Consider the following 20,585-nt stretch of genomic DNA (forward strand, 5'->3'; position numbering starts at 1 on the left):
TGTCAAGCATCATGTGATGGAAAGATCTAAGCATATATGGCCATTAAAATATATTTGATCATGAATTATTATTGTTGACAATTATCTATATGATAAATAAGTTGGGAGGCGAAACATTAAGCCCCTATCTTTCTCTGTGTTCGATGGATGCTATTTGTTCTAAAAATATGCTTTGAGTGGTAGCAATCATGGAAGACTATATGTTAGTTGAGTATGTGGGATTTGCTAAATCAAAGCTCTTAGATAGACCCTTCCTGAAAATAAGATGAAATGCAATTGTTTGATGACCGAGAACTATTTTTTAGTTTTCAAGAAAGTTTATGATCTATACTTTAACATGTGAATAGCTTGTTACTTGATCATGAGAAGCTTTATGATATGAGCTACTGTTATGACATATAAGGATGCTAGAAAAGGTGATTGAAATTATCATTGATCAAACTTGTTCACCTGCTAGAATTCACACTTCATAAATTATTTCTTTTATGATTTACCTACTCGAGGACAAGCAGGAATTAAGCTTGGGGATGCTGATATGTCTCCAATGTATCTATAATTTTTGAAGTATTCATGCTATTATATTGTCCTTCAAGGATGTTTTATATGCATTTATATGCTATTTTATATGATTTTTGGGACTAACCTATTAACCTAGAGCCCAATGCCAGTTTCTGTTTTTCCTTGTTTTTGAGTATCGCAGAAAAGGAAAACCAAACGGAATCCAATTGACCTGAAACTTGACGGAGCTTATTTTTGGACCAGAAGAAGGCCATGGAGTAAAAGAGTTGGGCCAGAAGAGTCCCGGGCTGCCCACGAGGGTGGGAGGCGCGCCCACCACCCTGGGCGCGCCCCCGTACCTCCTGGACAGCCCGGAGACCCCCCTGACTTGTTCCTGACGCCAAAAGCTCTTATATATACAGAACCCCCCAGAACATAACCTAGATCGGGAGTTCCGCCGCCGCAAGCCTCCGTAGCCACCGAAAACCAATCTAGACCCGTTCCGGCACCCTGCCGGGGGGGGGGGGGGACCCTCACCGGTGGCCATCTTCATCATCCCGGCGCTTTCCATGACGAGGAGGGTAGTTCACCCTAGGGGTTGAGGGGATGTACCATTAGCTATGTGTTTGATCTCTCTCTCTCTCTCTCTCTCGTGTTCTTGACTCGACATGATCTTGATGTATCGCAAGCTTTGCTATTATAGTTGGATCTTATGATGTTTCTCCCCCTCTATCTCTTGTAATGGATTGAATTTTCCCTTTGAAGTTATCTCATTGGATTGAGTCTTTAAGGATTTGAGAACACTTGATGTATGTCTTGCATGTGCTTATCTATGGTGACAATGGGATATCACGTGATCTACTTGATGTATATTTTGGTGATCAACTTGCGGGTTCCGTAACATTGTGAACTTATGCATAGGGGTTGGCACACATTTTCGTCTTGACTCTCCGGTAGAAACTTTGGGGTACTCTTTGAAGTACTTTGTGTTGGTTTGAATAGATGAATCTAAGATTGTGTGATGCATATCGTATAATCATACCCACGGATACTTGAGGTGACATTGGAGTATCTAGGTGACATTAGGGTTTTGGTTGATGTCGGTGTGGAACGACACCTATGGGATCACAAGAATCCCTACTACGGTTGCCGGGGCGCAGGGTTGCGAGGAGAGCAGGGCTAGTAGACAGCAGAAGGATCGTTTACCCAGGTTCGGGCCGCGAGGATGCGTAAAACCCTAGTCCTGCTTTGGTGGGCGTATTTCTGAGAGTTCTTGAGCTCCCAAACTAGCTGTGGTCAGCGTGTGGTTCGAAAGAGCCGAATCCCCCTCCTCGTCGCCTCGGGCCTCCTTTTATAGGAAAAAAGGGGTTGCCACTGTGGCACACAGGAGGTGGAAAGGTCTACAGTGGCACGAGGTTATCCCTCGTATTACAGGACAAGGTGCATTTAATGCATCGCTTAGGTGTCCTCTTACTTTATCGGGGACGGGGACGAGGCCCGTCCCGTCCGTCGCCGCTCCTCCTTGCTTCGACACGCGCCTCGGCCGGGGATGCGTGCGGTGCCATGTAGGCAGGCAGGCAGCTGAGTTGGCGCGGTGGTGGATCCTTCACGAAGATCTGCATGCCGCCACGCAGGCGCTCGATGAGTTGGCCTGGGAGCTGCATGTTGCCATGTAGGTGCCCGCCCAGCTGGTTGGGCTGGCAGCTGCATGTGAATGGCGGTGGAAGCTTGGTTGACGTGGGCTTGGCGGTGGCCTTGCCGGCGTCTTTGGCGAGGGCCTTGCCGGGGGGCCCGGCAAGGGTCTCGCCGTGGCGTGTTGTCGTCCCCGGCAAGGATCTTGCCGGGGGTCTGGTGGCCTTCCTTGGCAAGGATCTTGCTGAGAATCGTCGTCTTCTAATCTGATCTTGAATATGTCTTCACGAAGATCTTCGTGCCACCATAGGGGTGCCATCCCGAGCCCTGGCCCCACGCTGATGATGGCACTGGGGGCCGTGGGCTCAAGGGTGGCCCGCTCTGTTGGTGCGGGGAGAGCTGTCTCGGCAAGAGCCTTAACAGGGCCGCTGAGGCCACCCGGCAAGGGTCTTGCCGGGGGAACTTGCTTCGTCCCTCTGCTCTTTGTGGTTTTGGCCTTCGCATTGCTTTGATTGTCTTGGGCTTCGATCTTACCTTGGCTCACCTCCCTCGTTCTGCTTGGTGTGACCGTGGGTGCGGCTCTAACTGCCCGTGCACAAAAAAGGGGTACAAAGATGCGCCCCTATTTTTGTACACCAACAGGAGCCCCCGGGCCTGGGCCACACATAAGCGCAACACGTTGTTGGGCCAGGCCCAAAACGGTGCGCGGGCAGGTGGGGCGGTTTTTACCGTGGTAAGATTCTTCATGCGCTCCGCCTCCCACAACCCGCGCGTGTGGTGCGGCGTGGAGGGGTGTGCGTGACGTGGGCGGCATGCGTGGGACGGTTTCCACACGCATGCGTCACATCGCAGTAAAGAGGCGGCTCGCGTCTAAAAAGAGGGAGGCGTGGAGGCGCGGCTCATTTACTGAGCAGGGTCGGGGTGCGGTCTTCAAGGCGTCCACTCCGCATGATCACGGGGTGGGGAGAGGTCGCCTCACCCGTCCCCTCAGTCCTGCATGTATGCCATGCATCCTTGTGGTGGCAAACGGTGGAGGCGAGAAACCGGGCCGCCGCTGGTTGGGCGGCGGGTCGGTCTTGATTCCCCGCACCTACGGTGTCTGGATTGGCCGAGCGGGGCGGCTAAGCCTCAACCCCGTTCCTTTATAAAGAGGAGAAAGGGGGAGACGGCACCCCACATTCTTCCATCCTCTATCTCTTTCTGTTTCTGCTCCTTCATCTCATCCGCCATGGAGAAAGGGAACCCTGGTCCTTCGACGGTGGCGGCGAGGGTCGCCGCTCGACAGCGCGTCCCTCTCTGTCCTGAACCCGTGGTGGTGGAACTGACCGCGAGGGGAAGGGGGAGGGGGTGAGGCCGTGGGCGAGGCCGGGGCAGAGGCCGTAGCGCTCAGGGAAGAGGAGGACGGGGTGGCACGCCGGCCTCGCCCCTGCCAATGATGCCCTTCCCGATGGAGGGCCACGTTGAAGACCAGCCTTGCGAGTCCTTCATCAGGCTCCGCCGGCCCCCACGTCATCGTCTTCGTCTCCCCACTCCATTCGCTCGGGTGATGGAGCGTGCCCCGCCCCAGACCCTCAGGTTGCACATGAGGGGCTGCGGGAACGGGGGCACGCGGGTCGACGTTGACTTCCCGGCTCCTCGAGTTATGTATCTCTGCCGTGGATGGAAGATGTTCGCCCGCATCCACAGCCTGACGGTGGGGCTCGTCCTCTACTTCAAGTAAATGGAGGACGACCTGCTCTCTGTCAAGGTCTTTGGAGACTTGGGAACTCGTCTGAAATGATGCGTGGAGAGCTCCTCTAATGGAGATTCTAACGAATGGAGCTCATCCTCGAGCGAGAGCGACGAGGAGGACAGCAGGGCGGACAGCGGGGACGAGTCTGACTAGGCGTCGGACACCCCGCGCCTGGGCGGGTGCGACAGCAGCAGCATCTACACCTGGCCGCTCCTCCGGCAGAAGCTGGCCGGGGGCAAGGCTAGCTCCTTGAACCTTGCGGGGCTGTCTCCTTGGGCGGCTGGCGTCGGGAGGCTGCGGAAGAGGAAGAGGGCGGGCGGGAAGGCCGTCAACTCGGAGTACGCGGGCACCGACGCCTTCATCGCGTATTGCCGGTCCTGCCGCCCCGTCTTCCAGCTCCTTTTCCAACACCGTCATCACCGGCCCGCCCATGGGTGGCCACCGAGATGTTCTCTTGGTGCTTTCTGCTGCTCGTAGCTCGCCTAGGCGCCCCTTTTGCCCTTTCGCCTCCTTGACCTGCCTCCTGAGGAGAGGGACAAGAAAGGGATTATGGACATCTTATCTCTTTTTTAGTTTGTAAGCCTGCGGGCCTTTGTTAAATTTAAAACTTTTAATCCCCTTGCTCATGTTTTTCATCTCCACGAACTGTACCTATATGGGATGTTTTAAATGAAAAAGGGATGCTTGCCGGGTTTTTCGTTCGTAGGTAAATCCCGCGACAAGGAGCGAATCCTTGTTATTGTTTTAAGATAAACGTTTTTCGCCCGGCAACAGGCCTTGCCGCCCCCCATTCCACTCGACTGTTCTCGCGCTCTTGGCGGAGGCAGGGTTGAAGTGGGCTATAGGCTCCTAGTCCCACCCCCTTGCCGCCGCGGCTACGACCAAATCCGGACCCAGGAAATAATCCCTAGGTATAGGAAAAAGGGGAGCACGGTAGGCTAGAGATAAAAACGAGGTTTCACATGCCCCAGTCCGGTTCCAAAATGCATGACAGAGGATAAAAGACTTATCTGGATCCGCAACCCTTGGCAATCTCATCTTGCCGCGGTTGGATCCTTGTGCTTGCAGCCCCCGGCAACTTTGACTTGCCGGGGTCGGGGCACTGGTCCGTTTCCTTCTTTCCGAGTAGCTCAGCAGAAGTGCTCACGTGCCCTGCGAACCAAAGGAGGACAGAAAAGGAACAGACAGACGCGCACTCGACCTCTAGGCTAGGGGTTAGTCGCCGCTAAGCACTATCAACCCTAACCAAGGAAGAGACTCGACCTAGCATGCATGCTATAACTTAGGGCGCCAACGCTTCATTTATTTATGCTCAGGGTCTGCGTACAAAAGGTGGCTTGCTGGGAGGCCCGGCAAGCCGCGCCTTATGGGTAAAACTTGCGAAGATGCTCGATGTTCTAGGAGCTGCTCACTGGGACGGCATCTTCGGTCTCCAGGCGGACTGCGCCGGGCCTGGTGACTCGCATTACCCGATAAGGGCCTTCCCACTTTGGCATCAACTTGTTGGAATTCTTGGCCGACGGAACGCGCCGAAGAACAAGGTCGCCTTCCTCAAGGCTTCGGGCATGAACCTTGCGGCTATGATAGCGGCGCAAGGCTTGCTGGTAGCGTGTCGCTCTCACAGCCGCCCGAAGACGATCTTCCTCAAGGAGTGTCACATCATCTTGGCGCAATGGCTCTTTCTCAAGCTCATCATAAGTGAGCACTCGAGGTGACCCGTATATGAGTTCCGTGGGGAGAACTGCTTCTGCCCCGTATACCAGGGCAAAAGGTGTCTGGTCAGTGGCTCGATTTGGCGTCATTCTGATCAACCAATGAACCGCCGGTAACTCATCAATCCAGCGCCTTCCACTCTTGTGCAACTTGTCAAAGGTCTTCGTTCTCAGGCCTCGCAACACTTCAGCATTTGCCCTCTCTACTTGGCCGTTGCTCCGTGGATGTGCCACGGAAGCAAAACAGACCTTGTTGCTGAGGTCTTGGATGTACTGCATTAAGGTGTGGCTTGTGAACTGCGTGCCGTTGTAGGTGATGACTCTGTTTGGCACACCAAAGCAGCAGACCAGTCCTTTAAAGAACTTGATGGCTGACTGAGAAGTCACCTTACTCACTGCTTCCACTTCCGGCCACTTTGTGAACTTGTCGATTGCAACGTACAAGTACTCAAAGCCCCCGACAGCGCGTGGGAAAGGGCCAAGTATATTGAGCCCCTAGACCGAGAATGGCCAGGAGAGAGGGATTTATTTGAAGGTCTTGAGCCGGCTGATGAAGCTTCTTTGAATGGAACTAGCACGCTTCACACTTGGTTACTAGTGCCGTCACATCCTGGAGGGCGGTGGGCCAGAAGAAACCTTGCCGGAATGCCTTCCCGGCAAGGGCCCTTGACCCTATGTTGGAGCCACATATGCCTCCATGTATCTCCGCCAACAGCTCCAGTCCTTCCTCCCCGGGGATGCACTTGAGTTTCACACCGTTTGGCCTCCTCCGGTACAAGACGCCATCGACGAATTGGTACAGGGCGGACCGACGGGCTACTTTCTCTGCTTCTTCCTGCTCCTCAGGATGCTCCCCTGTTTGGAGGAAGTGGACGGTATGATGTGCCCATGCCGGAGCCTGGGGCTCGATGGCAAGGACCAAAGGCATTTCTTCCGCCATGAGAGCGACTGTCTCTACGGCCAGGGCTTGACGCCCTGTCAGAGCCAGTCGCTCTTGGGCAGGCTTAGCATCCATGGCAGCACCCTTGCCGGCAGCCCCAGGGGGCTCGGTAGGAAAGTACTTGCCGGGACCTGATTTCCTCCGCTTGTTCTGCCCCGCCGATGGTTCAACAGATGGTTGAGTTAACCGGACCAAAAAGGTACCTGGTTCCACAGGTAGCTTGAATGCGGCACACTTTGATAGGTAATCGGCGACGTCATTCTCCGCTCGGGGGACGTGCTCCGTCTGGATACCGTCAAAGCGTTCATCCAGCTTCCTCACCTCATCTACGTAGGCTTCCATCAATGGGCTCTGATAATCCTTGTTGGCCTGCCTGACAACGAGCTATGAGTCGCCCCTGACGATGAGCTTCTTAACCCCGAGGTCTGCCGCGATCCTGAGACCGGCAAGCAATCCCTCGTACTCGGCGGTGTTCTTGGTGGACATCTCCCTGGGGAAGTGCATCTGGATCGGGTACTTGAGGTGTTCTCCGGTGGGTGCGACGAGTAGTACACCGGCACCGGCGCCTTGCAGCGCGAAAGCCCCACCAAAGTACATGATCTAGTCGCGGTCTGCTTCCTCGCCGGGGAGAGTGGTCTCCTGGACTTCTTCGTTGGGGGTCGATGTCCATTCTGCGATGAATTCTGCCAGGACTCTGCTCTGAATTGTCGAGGTACTTTCAAACTTCAAACCGAAACTTGACAGCTACAAGGCCCATTCTACAATCCTTCCGGTTGCGTCCGGGTTGTGCAGTATCCGTTGCAACGGGAGGCAGGTGACGACAGTGATCTCATGGGCCTGGAAGTAGTGATGCAGCTTCCTCGAGGCCATAAGGAGGCCGAAGAGAAATTTTTGCACGTCGGAATACCTCGACCTAGCCCCCTGCAAGAGGGAGCTGACAAAGTAAACCGGGTGCTGCATCATATTCTTCTTTGGGACCACTTCACTCGACTGCGAGGGCATTGCTTTGGTGGCACCGGACTCCGCCGGGGGAATCTTTGGCTTGCCATCCACTGGTTCTGCCGCCATTGCTGCCTCCTCGTCGACCTCCCTCTGTGCCACCAGTGCGGCGCTGAACACTTGATTCGTCGCCGCCAGATACAGCAGCAACGACTCTTGTGGTTTAGGCGCAACCAGTATCGGCGTGGAGGAAAGGTATTTCTTCAGATCCTGCAGTGCTACCTTGTCTTCTGGTGTCCACTCTATTGGGCCTGCCTTCTTCAAGATTTGGAAGAAGGGAAGGGCATGCTCGGCGGACTTGGAGATGAACCGGCTCATGGCGGCAACGCAACTGTTGATCCGACGCACATCCTTCATCCACTTGGGCGCCTCGATTTGTTCAATAGCCTTGATCCTGTCTGGGTTTGCCTCGATCCCACGCTACGACACAAAGAATCCGAGAAGCTTGCTGGACGGAACGCCGAAGACGCACTTCTCAGCGTTCAGCTTGAGGTTGATCTTGTGCAGGTTAGCAAATCTCTCTTCCAGATCTTGCACAAGAGTTGGCCCGTCCTTGGTTTTGATCACTATGTCATCCATGTAGGCCTCCATATTTCTATGGAGCTGAGGTTCGATACCAATTTGGACTGCTCTTGCAAACGTTGAGCCGGCACTCTTCAACCCGAAAGGCATCCGTAAAAAGCAATATGTACCACATGGGGTGAAGAATGTCGTCTTCTCTTGTCATGAAGATTTGGTGGTAGCCTGAGTAGGCGTCCAGGAATGATAACAGATCACATTCGGCCGTGGAGTCGACAATCTGGTCGATGCGCGGCAACGGGATGGGGTCCTTAGGGCAAGCCTTGTTAATATCTGTGTAATCAATACACAGCCTCCATTTCCCATTCGCCTTGCGCACCACTACTGGATTGGCCAACCACGTCGGGTGGAGCACCCCTCTCACCAAACCTGCCGCTTCCAACTTCCTGATCTCCTCTGTGATGAACTCCTGCCTTTCCAGAGCCTGCTCTCTGACCTTCTGCTTGACGGGCCGCGCATGGGGGCCAACAGCTAGGTGGTGCTCAATCACCTCCCTGGGAACACCGGGGATGTCGGATGCTTGCCATGCAAACACGTCGACATTTTCCCGTAGGAAGGTGACGAGCGCGCCATCCTATTCGCTGTCGAGGGTGGAGCCTATGATGAAGGCCCCTCCCGTGCCATCCTCCCCGACGGGCACCTTCTTGGTCTGCGGCGGCTCCGCTCCGGCTCTCTTGCTCTTGTCGGTAGAGCTCTCTGGCACGTCCTCAATGGTAGCACAACACTCTGAGGAGGCGCGCTTGCCGGAGTGGGTGCGAGAGGTCTTGCCGGGCTCCTTTTTCCCTCCCGGGCCGTCAGCGGCAGGAGCAGGTGCCTTGACGGCAGCTGCTGCAACTGCTTCCCAGTAGAGTTGGTCGTCGTAGATCAGTGCGTCCTTCTTGTCAGAGGGGACGGAGATCTCGGCCACGTCGAAGATGATCCTCTCCGTCCCGTAGTTTAACTCTCCTCCAAATGTCACGGGCAGTGTGACCTTTCCCTTTGGCTAGGTCCTCCCTGGATTGACCCCTTGAAACATGCCCATTTCCTCAAGGTCTCCATCAGGGATTTGCAACCTTTTGATCACGGCAGGCGAGATCAGGTTCAGGCTGGCCCCGCCGTCAACCAACATCTTGTTCACCCTGAGGTTGCGTATTGTTGGCGAGACCAACAATGGCAAACACCCGACTGCGGTAGTGCGGTCAGGGTGGTCCTCGGCGTCAATGATGAGGGGCATGCTGGACCACTTCAGCGGCTTCTGAGCATCGAACGACGGCTCTGCTGGTGTAATCTCACGCGCCCACTGCTTGAGTCGGTGGTGAGAGGTATGCAGCGAGGCGCCGCCATCGACGCACATGGCCTCCGTAGCCTTCTGGAACCCTTGCTCGTCGTCCTCGCCGTGACCGTCGTCTTCTTATTTCTTGTCGCGGCCCCGGGCGGGCCTCCCTTGCTGGTTGTCCTTGCCGGGGCGGCCTCCTTGGCTGCCACGCTTCTTGCCGGATCCCTCAGCACCGTCCTGGTCCTTCTCCTTGTCCCGCCTTTCGTACTTAGCCTTTTGCTTCTCAGCAAGCAGCTCGACTTGTCGGCAGTTCTGGAGGTCGTGGCCCTTGGTGCGGTGGATATTGCAGTATTGCTTGCCGGAGCTTCCTGGCTTGTCGGTAGCCACTAGGGCCCGACAGGCGGGGCACCCGGCAATTTCGTTGCCGGGGGCGTCTGCCTTGACCTTCTTGCCGGCACCGGTATCGTCAGATCCCTCAACGGCAAGCACGGCCTTGGCTTTTCGTTTCCCGTTGCGATGTCAGCTCATCTTCATCGGGGTGGCAGCGTCTTCACCAGTAGAGTCGGTTTCCGTGCCGGCGTCTTCGCTGGGGTACTTCCTTCCCTCTTCAGCCCCGGCGCACCTATCGGCCAGAACGTAGAGCTCGGCCACATCTTTAAGCTTGGTCATCGCCAGCTCCTCGCGCATCTTGCGGTTGCGTACGTTTTGGTGGAACGCGCTAATCACAGCAGCAGGATGAACATCGGGGATGTTGTACTGCACCCAGCTGAATCTCTAGATGTACTTGCCAGGGTCTCCCCTTCCTTCTGGGGAATGATATGCAGATCACTGGCCTGGCCATGAGCTTGGTGGGCTCCTGTGAAGGCGCCAACGAACTCATGGCACATATCTGACCAGGAAGAAATGGAATCCGCCGGCAAGTGCATCAACCAAGACATCACATTAGGCTTGAGCGCCAGCGGGAAATAGTTGGCGAGCACCTTGTCGTCGTGAGCCCCAGCGGCCTGCATCACGATGGTGTAGATGCTGAGGAACTCGGACGGATGGGTCTTGCTGGTGTACTTCTCGCCGACATCGGGCTTGAACGTGCGGTGGGACGGCCACTGGAACTGCCTCAGCTCACGAGTAAAAGCCGGGCAGCCCACCTCGTAAGGTAGGCCGCCGGGGCCCCCGGTGCCGGGTGGTCCGTAGCGGGTCCCGCTCGCTTGTCCAATTGGCGGCGCGTTTTGCGTCGGCGCTCGACGGTGGTTCAAGCGTCTTCATGAGCTCGCTCCCGAAGGACCTGGCGCTGGTCGCAGAGGGTCCGCGGGTCGGACGATGCTATGGAGATGTTGTCACAAGCGTCGTTGCGACGGGCCGACGCCTGCGGCGGCCGGTGAGGAGGATGAGAGTGCACCGTGGCCGTAGCTCCCCCGGTCCTCCCAGTGCCATCATGTAGTGGCTCGGTGGAGCGCCGTCCCGAGGGCCCCGCTGGTCGTGGATCGTCTTTGTTTGCGACGGCGACGAGTCTCCGGATGGTGGCCCTCCACTCGTCAAGCTTCTCCACAGCAGGAGGGAAGTCGAGGAGCAGCTGTGCGCGTGCCAAAGCTTCCGCTGGCGTGGGCGGCGGCGATAGCTAAGTGGATCGCGGCGCGCTTCGACTTCTAACTACGTTAGAAGGAGCTCCGTCACGACCTAGTGGCTGCGCGCCATTTTCACCAGCGCTTTGGCGAGCGTGCTGAACCCCCTCATCTTGCCGATGACGCACAGGGCTCTTCCCCCGGCGGTGCCCAGGGTCACTGTCGGTGTCAAAACCGGCGGATCTCGGGTAGGGGGTCCCAAATTGTGCGTCTAGGCCGGATGGTAACAGGAGGCAGGGGACACAATGTTTTACCCAGGTTCGGGCCCTCTTGATGGAGGTAAAACCCTACGTCTTGCTTGATTAATATTGATGATATGGGTAGTACAAGAGTAGATCTACCACGAGATCAGAGAGGCTAAACCCTAGAAGCTAGCCTATGGTATGATTGTTGTTCGTCCTATGGACTAAAACCCTCTGGTTTATATAGACACCGGAGAGGGCTAGGGTTACACAGAGTCGGTTACAATGGGAGGAGATCTACATATCCGTATTGCCAAGCTTGCCTTCCACGCCAAGGAAAGTCCCTTCCGGACACAGGACGAAGTCTTCAATCTTGTATCTTCATAGTCCAAGAGTCCGGCCAAAGGTTATAGTCCGGCTATCCGGACACCCCTTAATCCAGGACTCCCTCAGTAGCCCCTGAACCAGGCTTCAATGATGACGAGTCCGGCGCGCAGATTGTCTTCGGCATTGCAAGGTGGGTTCCTCCTCCGAATACATCACAGAAGAATTTGAATACAAGGATAGTGTCCGACCCTGCAAAATAAGTTCCACATACCACCGTAGAGAGAATAATATTTCCGCAAATCTAACTTGCTGACTTGTTTTGGCAACACGACATTATGCCATGGCCCGGTGATTATTCGAACCGTTTCCTTTAACTAGCCCCGCACATAACGCGAGGCAGTTTTTTGACACGTCTTGTCAAAGCAGAGATCGTGTCCCCTTATTACGGGATTCTCATCAATACGGGCGTGGGTAACCCAACTGCGCCATCGATTACGACACTTGGGGGATAATCGAGTTTTATCAGGCTAGTGGGGACGCTTAGTTTCATTCGCCCATATAAAGGGATAAGGATTCACCTTTTCATCCATGCCTTCTTCCTCCTTTGCTCATCTGTTTTCGCACACTCGAGCTCTAGCGCCCAAGTCCGCACTTCCCACCTCAACCTTCTCCAACCATGTCCGGAGCGGGAGGAAGGTGGATGGTCTCCTCCGTCACGGATGGAGACATCAAGAAGCTGAGGAGAGCCGGATACCTGCCCGACGACATCGCGCACCGGCTCCCAGATGAGGGGCAGCTCATCCCCACCCCCAGGCCCCATGAGAGGGTAGTGTTCCTCACCCATTTCCTTCGTGGACTGGGATTCCCTCTCCACCCATTCGTCCAGGGGCTCATGTTCTATTACGGCCTGGATTTCCACGATCTGGCCCCGAACTTCATCCTCAACATCTTGGCATTTATCGTTGTGTGCGAGGCCTTCCTCCGCATCAAGCCCCACTTCGGGTTATGGCTGAAGACCTTTAATGTCAAGCCGAAGGTTGTGGGCGGCTGCCAGGCGGAGTGCGGAGGCGCCATGGTGGGCAAGATGCCCAACGTTACATGGCTCGAGGGCTCCTTTGTGGAAAACATAAAGGGGTGGCAATCGGGGTGGTTCTACATCACCGAGCCGTGTGACCCTGCATGGGCAGTGGCCCTCGAGTTCCGATTTGACATCCCCATGCGGCTCACCTCCTGGAAGGAGAAGGGCCTGTCCTGGGGTAGTTCAGGAGAGCTGACCGGACTCCAAACATGCATTCAAAACATGGTGAACAAGAAGCTCAAACTCATCAACGTAGTCCAGGTCATGCTCCACTGCCGGATCCTCCCGTGCCAACAACGGGACTTCAACTTGTGGGAGTTCGACCTGGCGCAGCACCGAACTCTGAACAGGCTCTTTGACACAACTCACGAAGATGTCTGGAGGGTGCTGTTCAAAAGCGCTGAGGTCCCCCCTCCTATTACTGAGGATCGCGGATTCAGCACGAAGCGCCAAGCCAGTGCGGTAAGATGCTTTACCTTTCACAGGATACTTATTTTTTATAGATTGACTCCATGCGGGATTTAAACTCCCGTATCTTTGACAGGACTGGCAAGAGATGGCCGAACAGATCTACTGTCCGGATCCTTTGCCCGAAGGCCCAGCAGACGCTCTTCTAGCGAAGATGCGGACTCCGGCTCCTTATACGGTGCCGGAGAAGACCAAGAAGGCCAAGGGAACCCGAAAGAGTTCCCGACGCCAGGCGTCGTCGGACTCACCGTCCGAGGACTCTATGGCGCAATCCTCCCCGAAGACGAGGAGGCAGAAGAGGATGCTCCCCCTCCAGACGGGGGAGACAAGAAAAGGAAGGCCGCCCCAACTGCGGAGGCCGAAGGGTCCAAGAAAGGGAGAACTCTCCTTCCCGACTACTCTACCACCGCCGCCGACGGCGAAGACGAGTGGCTGCCCAGGGCCAAGCCCCTGGGGAAGTCGTAAGTATTCGGATACCAGAGTAAGTCATAGTATTCCTTTGCCGTACTACTTCACCTAACGCCGAAATATGATTATGCAGGCCGCCCTGAGCTCGTATCGATGTATCATCGGACGGCTCCCTGGGCTCGTCGGACATGGATAGCGATCCAGTCCCGATCGCCACCTCCCCCTATCCTGTGGACGACGCCGAGGTGCTATCTCACGAGGCACCGGGTCGAGGGGAGACAGTCCCGGAGGCGCCTCAAGGCGGCCTCCCAGACTCCGGGAGCCGAGGGGACAGGGCCCTTGAGAGCTCCGAGTTTGGCCCTCAGCCAAACACTGCGCCGGAACCTCCAGTGGTTCCGGGCTCGGGCAGGCGGCCTCCTTCTAAGAGGGGCAAGATGCCTGTGCCGGTGACCTCTGTCCATCCAGAGGCGCCGGACAATCTTCTGGAAGCGCTTCGCAGCGCTTCCATCGACGAGGAGCACCGTACTATTATGAGTGCGATGGTCCAGAAGGTCCAGTCCGCCAAGAGCGGATTGACTGAAGCCTGTGCCAGCCTTCTAACAGGCTTTGAGGTAAGTGTTTTAAAATATAGGAAAAATATTACCGCATAGACAGTAGCCCCTGACGCTTTGTTCGGCGTTCACAAAGAAAAGCCGAACAGAGGATCAAATAATATCGCAGGAGTCTAATATAAGTATGTCAATATGCGTATGTAGGCCTCATTGCTGGCGTCCGCCGCACTGACTGCGGAGGTTGCCATACTGAAGCAGGACCTCGAGGGGTCCAAGAAAGAGCTCGGCCTTGCCAAGAGGCAGCTCGAGGAGAACAAGGGTAAGTAATACCCTGTCTATAGATATGTATATATAAAAGAAGACGCGATTGCAAAATGACAGGATCATCGTATATTTGCCATGGGCCACGACCGAGGTGGCGACCCTGAAGCAAGCGCTAACCAAGGCTGAAGATAAAGCGGACAAGGAGCGCACCGAGCTGGAAAAACAAGAGGCTCGTGTGGGCGAGGTGCAGCAAGAGCTCCAGGCTCTCGTGACGAAGCACGAGGCGTTGGAGCTTGACTCGAAGACGCGAGAGTCTGAGCTTGCCACGGCCCTCGAGACCGCAAAGAGTGCCAAGGCCGAGGCCCAAAAGGCCCTCCAGGAGATTGACGCGATGAAGAAAATAGCGGCGGGTAAGGCATTCTATATGCAAAGCAAGAATGTGAAAGTAAATTACCGATTACTTACCCGAATTCGGAGCTCTCCAGGAGCATTCACAAATTTTCCCCGCAGCGTGTCGGGTGCCGCACAGTTTTACCAGGCTGAGGAGGGAAGCTCAACGGAGAAGCTATTCTGGTCTCAGTATACTGGGACCGAACACCCGATGCCTCTGAGCGACCAGCTAAAGCAGCTGGTTGAGATGCACAAGGCGGCCGAACAGGCCATGAAGGGCCTTATAGTCTGGCTGTGGCCTGGCGACGCCCTTCCGAATAGCTACTTCGGCCTGGTGAGGCGGCTTGTGGATGCCTGCCCGCGGCTGGAGGTCGTCAAGCGGTCCTTCTACATCGAAGGTGCACGCCGGGCTTTTGCCCGTGTGAAGGTGTAGTGGGCCAAGCTAGACGCTGTGAAGCTGATCAAGGAAGGGCCGCCGCAGGGCAAGGAGCATCGCACCCCCGAAATTTATTATGAGGGTGTCCTGAAGGGTGCCCGTCTTGTAGCGGACGAATGTTCCAAGGATGCAATATTTGAGTAAACTTGATCGTCTGATCCTGTATGATGAAAACTTGTTTCATATGCGCTATGCAACGCTTGTGTGAATTTAAAATATTACCTTCTGTTTGGCTGTTTATCCAATCTGAGAGATGGCTAGTCCTCGGCTTCTGCCCCCATGCCACGAGTGCTGGGGTGTTTGGGATAAACCTGAGCACTCTTGTTCCCATGTTTGGGTCCTTCGAGGGAGGTGCTCAGCACAACGAACAAGGCAACCGGACTAATAATGCTTTATCAGTCTCACTTAGCCATAGAATTCTATAATTTTAAATTCCGGCGAAGCCCCTGGTATTCAGAAGGCCGAATTCGGGGCGCGATACACGCCTTTAAGCCGGACAGGGCCGGCCCCTCGCCCTAAGCGGCATAAGTCTTTAGGGACTCGAAAACCTCGCCGAACAGCGACCAGTCTCTCGCCTTATCATGACAGTCAGTTTTAGCTTTCTCTACTGAGGTGCTCAGCCCGGCAGAACCGGGGCACAATCGCAGTAGTTCTCCTAGCGCTACCTTAGACGATAGAGCGGAACGTAAGGTACCAAAACATAGGAGCCGGGCAAACCCAACATTTGACCAAAGACATGATTCGGAGCTGATGCATATAATGCTATAAGTTCGGGGTGCCGCACTTGTGAAAGTGTTTGGACTTTTCACACCATATTGTGGGGTACGTAAGCCCCTGGTGTATTGGCCGTACCAAAGTGTACGATTGCAAGGCGTCGTTAATGAACACACACACACACACACACACACACACATATATATATATATATAACAAGAATGCAATAATAGTCATGATGTTATGCATTGTTTATTCAAAAAGGTGCGTTAAAGCAGAATGATACAGATAGTGCGATAAGCAAAGAGTGGGACTATGTCCCTTCCAAAGGCAAGCTGAGGAATAGTATTAAATCAAATATTTCGCTCGGTATTGTAATCCACCTGGGAATTCCGTGGTGTGACGTAGCTTTCTGCCTCCTTGGTTGCTGCATCATGTGTTCGGCAATAGTGCTGCCGGACAGGGTTTCCAGAGATTAAGGTCCTGAAAAAAGAGAAAAATAACCAAACCGGAAACCCCTAGTGTGGTTTAAGCCGCGTCTTGGGGCGTGCCGCAGTGTGCCCCCTCCCCACCTGTGCCCATGGTATTTTTAATGCGTAATTATGTACGCGTGGCATGAGCTTCGCCATTTGGCTGGGACTGGGGTGGGGGCCACATTGCTACGCGAGCTCAGATCGCGCTAGGCGGTCTATTTGCCGATTGCTCCGAGCGCACTTGAAGGTGTCCGGGTCTTAAAACGCCGAACTGGTGGATTGCCTTGAGAGGCTGTTTTGCGCTTCTACTGCGAGGGCCGCAGTGTGCTCCTCTGTTCAAAGAGAGCGCTCTGTGTTTCCATTGACTGTAATAACCCCGCGAGGTCCTGGCATCTTGAGCTTGAGGTATGCATAATGCGGTACCGCCTTGAATATCGCAAATGCGGTTCGCCCGAGCAGTGCATGATAACCACTGTGGAACGGGACTATATCGAAGATTAACTCTTCACTTCGGAAGTTATCCGGGGATCCGAAGACCACTTCCAGTGTAATTGAGCCTGTACAACGGGCCTCTACGCCTGGAATGACGCCCTTAAAGGTCGTTTTTGTGGGTTTGATCCTTGAGGGGTGTATACCCATTTTGCGCACTGTGTCCTAATAAAGCAGGTTCAGGCTGCTGCCGCCATCCATAAGGACTCGAGTGAGGTGAAATCCGTTGATGATTGGGTTCAGAACCAGTGCAGCGAATCCGCCATGACGGATACTAGTGGGATGGTCCCTGCGATCGAAAGTGATCGGATAGGAGGACCACAGGTTGAATTTTTGGGCGACTAGCTCCAACGCATATACGTCCCTGAGCGCACGCTTCCGCTCCCTCTTGGGGATGTGGGTTGCGTATGTCATGTTCACCATCCGCACTTGTGGGGGAAACCTCTTCTGTCCTCCGGTGTGTGGCTGCCGGGGCTCTTTCTCGTCATCGCTATGTGGCCCCTTGTCCTTGTTTTTGGCAATTAACTTGCCGGCCTGCTTGAATACCCAACAGTCCCTATTGGTGTGGTTGGCTGGCTTGTCGGGGTTGCCATGTATCTGACACGAGCGATTGAGTATGCGGTCCAAACTAGACGGGCCCGGCGTACTTTGTTTGAATGGCTTTTTCCGCTGACCGGGTTTAGAGCCTTTGAATCCGGCATTGACTGCCGTATCCTCAGTATTATCGCTCTTAATGCGGCGCTTATGTTTGTTGCGACGTGACCTACTATTGCCGTCCTTGGTATCCGAGGTACCATGGTTCTTTGACATATTGTTACTACGAGCCAGCCAACTATCTTTTCCCGCACAGAAGAGGGTCATGAGCATCGTGAGGGCTGCCATAGATTTCGGCTTTTCCTGACCAAGGTGCCGGGATAGCCACTCGTCACGGATGTTGTGTTTGAAAGCCGCTAAGGCCTCTGCATCTAGACAGTCGACAATTTGATTTTTCTTTGTTAGGAACCGAGTCCAGAATTGCCTGGCCGATTCTTCTGGCTGCTGAATTATGTGGCTCAAGTCATCGACATCTGGTGGCCGCACATAAGTGCCCTGAAAGTTGTCGAGGAATGCGGCTTCCAGATCTTCCCAACAACTGATGGACTCGGCTGGCAAGCTGTTAAGCCAATGCCGCGCTGGTCCCTTGAGCTTTAGTGGGAGGTATTTGATGGTGTGTAAGTCGTCACCGCGGTCCATGTGGATGTGGAGAAGGAAATCCTCGATCCATACTGCGGGATCTGTTGTGCTGTCGTATGATTCAATATTTACAGGTTTGAAACCTTCTGGGATTTGATGATCCATTACTTCGTCTGTGAAGCATAAGGGGTGTGCGGCGCCTCTGTATTAGGCTATATCGCGACGCAGCTCGAATGGGTCTTGCCCGCTGTGTTCGGCCCGGCCGGATTTGCTTTTGCTGTATCCGGCGTGACGTTTATCGTCTCGCAGAGTGGCGTGCCCTTGTGATCCGTAGATCGATCTGGCATGCTTTGCTTTGTCCTCCAATATGTCTCGCAGGTCTGGCATATCTCCCCATGCCTTTTTATTTGAATGGCGTCGGGGTGGAGGCTGAGTTTTTGGCTGGAATGCCTCTCTATCGCGGCCACGAGGTGGCCGATCAGCCGTATCATACGCTTCTTCCTCCAGTCGAGGTAGCAACCTGCACTTTGGGTAACTCTTGGAGGGGCGCTCGAGTTTATATTCCTCGGCCGCGAGGACTTCAGTCCATCTGTTAGCTAGCAGATCCTGATCAGCTTGAAGCTACTGCTGCTTTTTCTTAAGGCTATTTGCCGTGGCTATAAGCCGGTGTTTGAAGCGCTCTTGTTCGACGGGATCCTCTGGCACAACGAATTCGTCGTCGCCGAGGCTTGCCTCATCTTTGAAGGGGGCATGTAATTATCATCCTCCTCTTCTCCATCTGCCGCTAAATCTCCTGCTCTAAATCTTGCTGGAGGGGATTGTTGTTGTCTTCGGCACTATCCGGAGTATTATTATCTCCTGTGCTGGTATCACCACTTTTGCTTTGACGGGACTTAGAGCGGCGCCGCTGACGTCGGCGCTTGGGTTGCTTCTTGGAGGGGTCATCCTCCGCTATCTCTTCGCCATTGCCTTCTTTGGGTGTATCCACCATGTATATATCGTATGATGAGGTGGCCGTCCAGTGCCCTGTGGGCGGTGGTTCCTCTTCGCCTCCCGCATCGTCGTCCATACCGTCAATGTCTTCGGAGTCGAAGTCGAGCATGTCGGTTAAGTCATCGATAGTGGCTACTAAGTGGGTGGTGGGTGGGCCTCGAATTTCTTCGTCGTCTGCATCCCAGTCCTGTCGGACATAGTTCGGCCAGGATCCTCCTAACAAGGAGAGAGGCCTTAATGAGTTCAGTATGTCGCCAAAGGGAGAGTGCTAAAAAATATCCGCGGAGGTAAACTCCATGATCGGCGCCCAATCAGATTCGATAGGAACGGGCGCAGGCGGTTCGGAGTCCGTGGCCGGAGAAGGATCCGGCAGTTTAACAGCACGGGCTCTCGTGCAAGGTAAGGTCAATATTTGGATCGATCGCCGTTGAGGGTAAGGCCTCCGTGGCGGGGTCCATCCACCCGTCCGCGGAAGGCGCACCTGGCTCCGAATTGAGGGTCGAGGCGGCTGCATGTGCGATCTCTTGAACACTATCCGATGGTAGCGCTAAGCCGTACTCATCGTGACCGCATGACGCACAAGGCAAAGGCTCGAATCCGTCGAAGATCAAGTCTCCACGGATATCGGCCGTGTAGTTTAAGCTTCCAAACCTGACCTGGTGGCTAGGGGCGTAACTTTCAATCTGCTTCAGATGGCCAAGCAAATTGTCCCGCAGTGCAAAGCCGCCGAATACGAAGATTTGTCCGGGGAGAAAAGTCTCACCCTGGACTGCATCGCCATCGATGATAGTAGGAGCCATGAAGCCTAATGGCGATGACACAGAGGAACTCTTAATGAAAGCACCAATGTCGGTGTCAAAACCGGCGGATCTCGGGTAGGGGGTCCCGAACTGTGCGTCTAGGCCGGATGGTAACAGGAGACAAGGGACACGAAGTTTTACCCAGGTTCGGGCCCTCTCGATGGAGGTAAAACCCTACGTCCTGCTTGATTAATATTGATGATATGGGTAGTACAAGAGTAGATCTACCACGAGATCGAGGAGGCTAAACCCTAGAAGCTAGCCTATGGTATGATTGTTGTTCGTCCTATGGACTAAAACCCTCCGGTTTATATAGACACCGGAGAGGGCTAGGGTTACACAGAGTCGGTTACAATGGGAGGAGATCTACATATCCGTATTGCCAAGCTTGCCTTCCACGCCAAGGAAAGTCCCTTCCGGACACGGGACGAAGTCTTCAATCTTGTATCTTCATAGTCCAAGAGTCCGGCCAAAGGTTATAGTCCGGCTATCCGGACACCCCCTAATCCAGGACTCCCTCAGTCACCATCGTGGTGACGCTGCTCGGCGCGCGCACCATGGGAAGAACGCGTGGTGGTCGCCAGTGTACGTGTCCTGGAGGTCGCCGCGCCGCCCGGAGTCGGCACAACGACGCCCCTGGAGGGCCCCGCGCTGCCTGCGGGGGCCCAACTCCGTCCTTGGATCCGGCGAAGTGTAGTCGGTCGTCTGGCGCGTGAAAGGTGCCGCTCTCCAGGCTCCGACTGCCTGGGCGATGCTGGTGCTCGCGGGCCGTGGCCCGGGTCCTGTTTGCGACCGGTCCGCTGCTCGTCCGCACCGGCATGGGTTATTCGGCTCCCAACGAATCGACCGTCGTGTCCATCTTCTTCTTAGGGG

Source organism: Triticum urartu, chromosome 3A (assembly GCF_056163025.1).
Source record: "Triticum urartu cultivar PI428250 chromosome 3A, HENAU_Tu73, whole genome shotgun sequence".
NCBI lineage: Eukaryota > Viridiplantae > Streptophyta > Magnoliopsida > Poales > Poaceae > Triticum > Triticum urartu.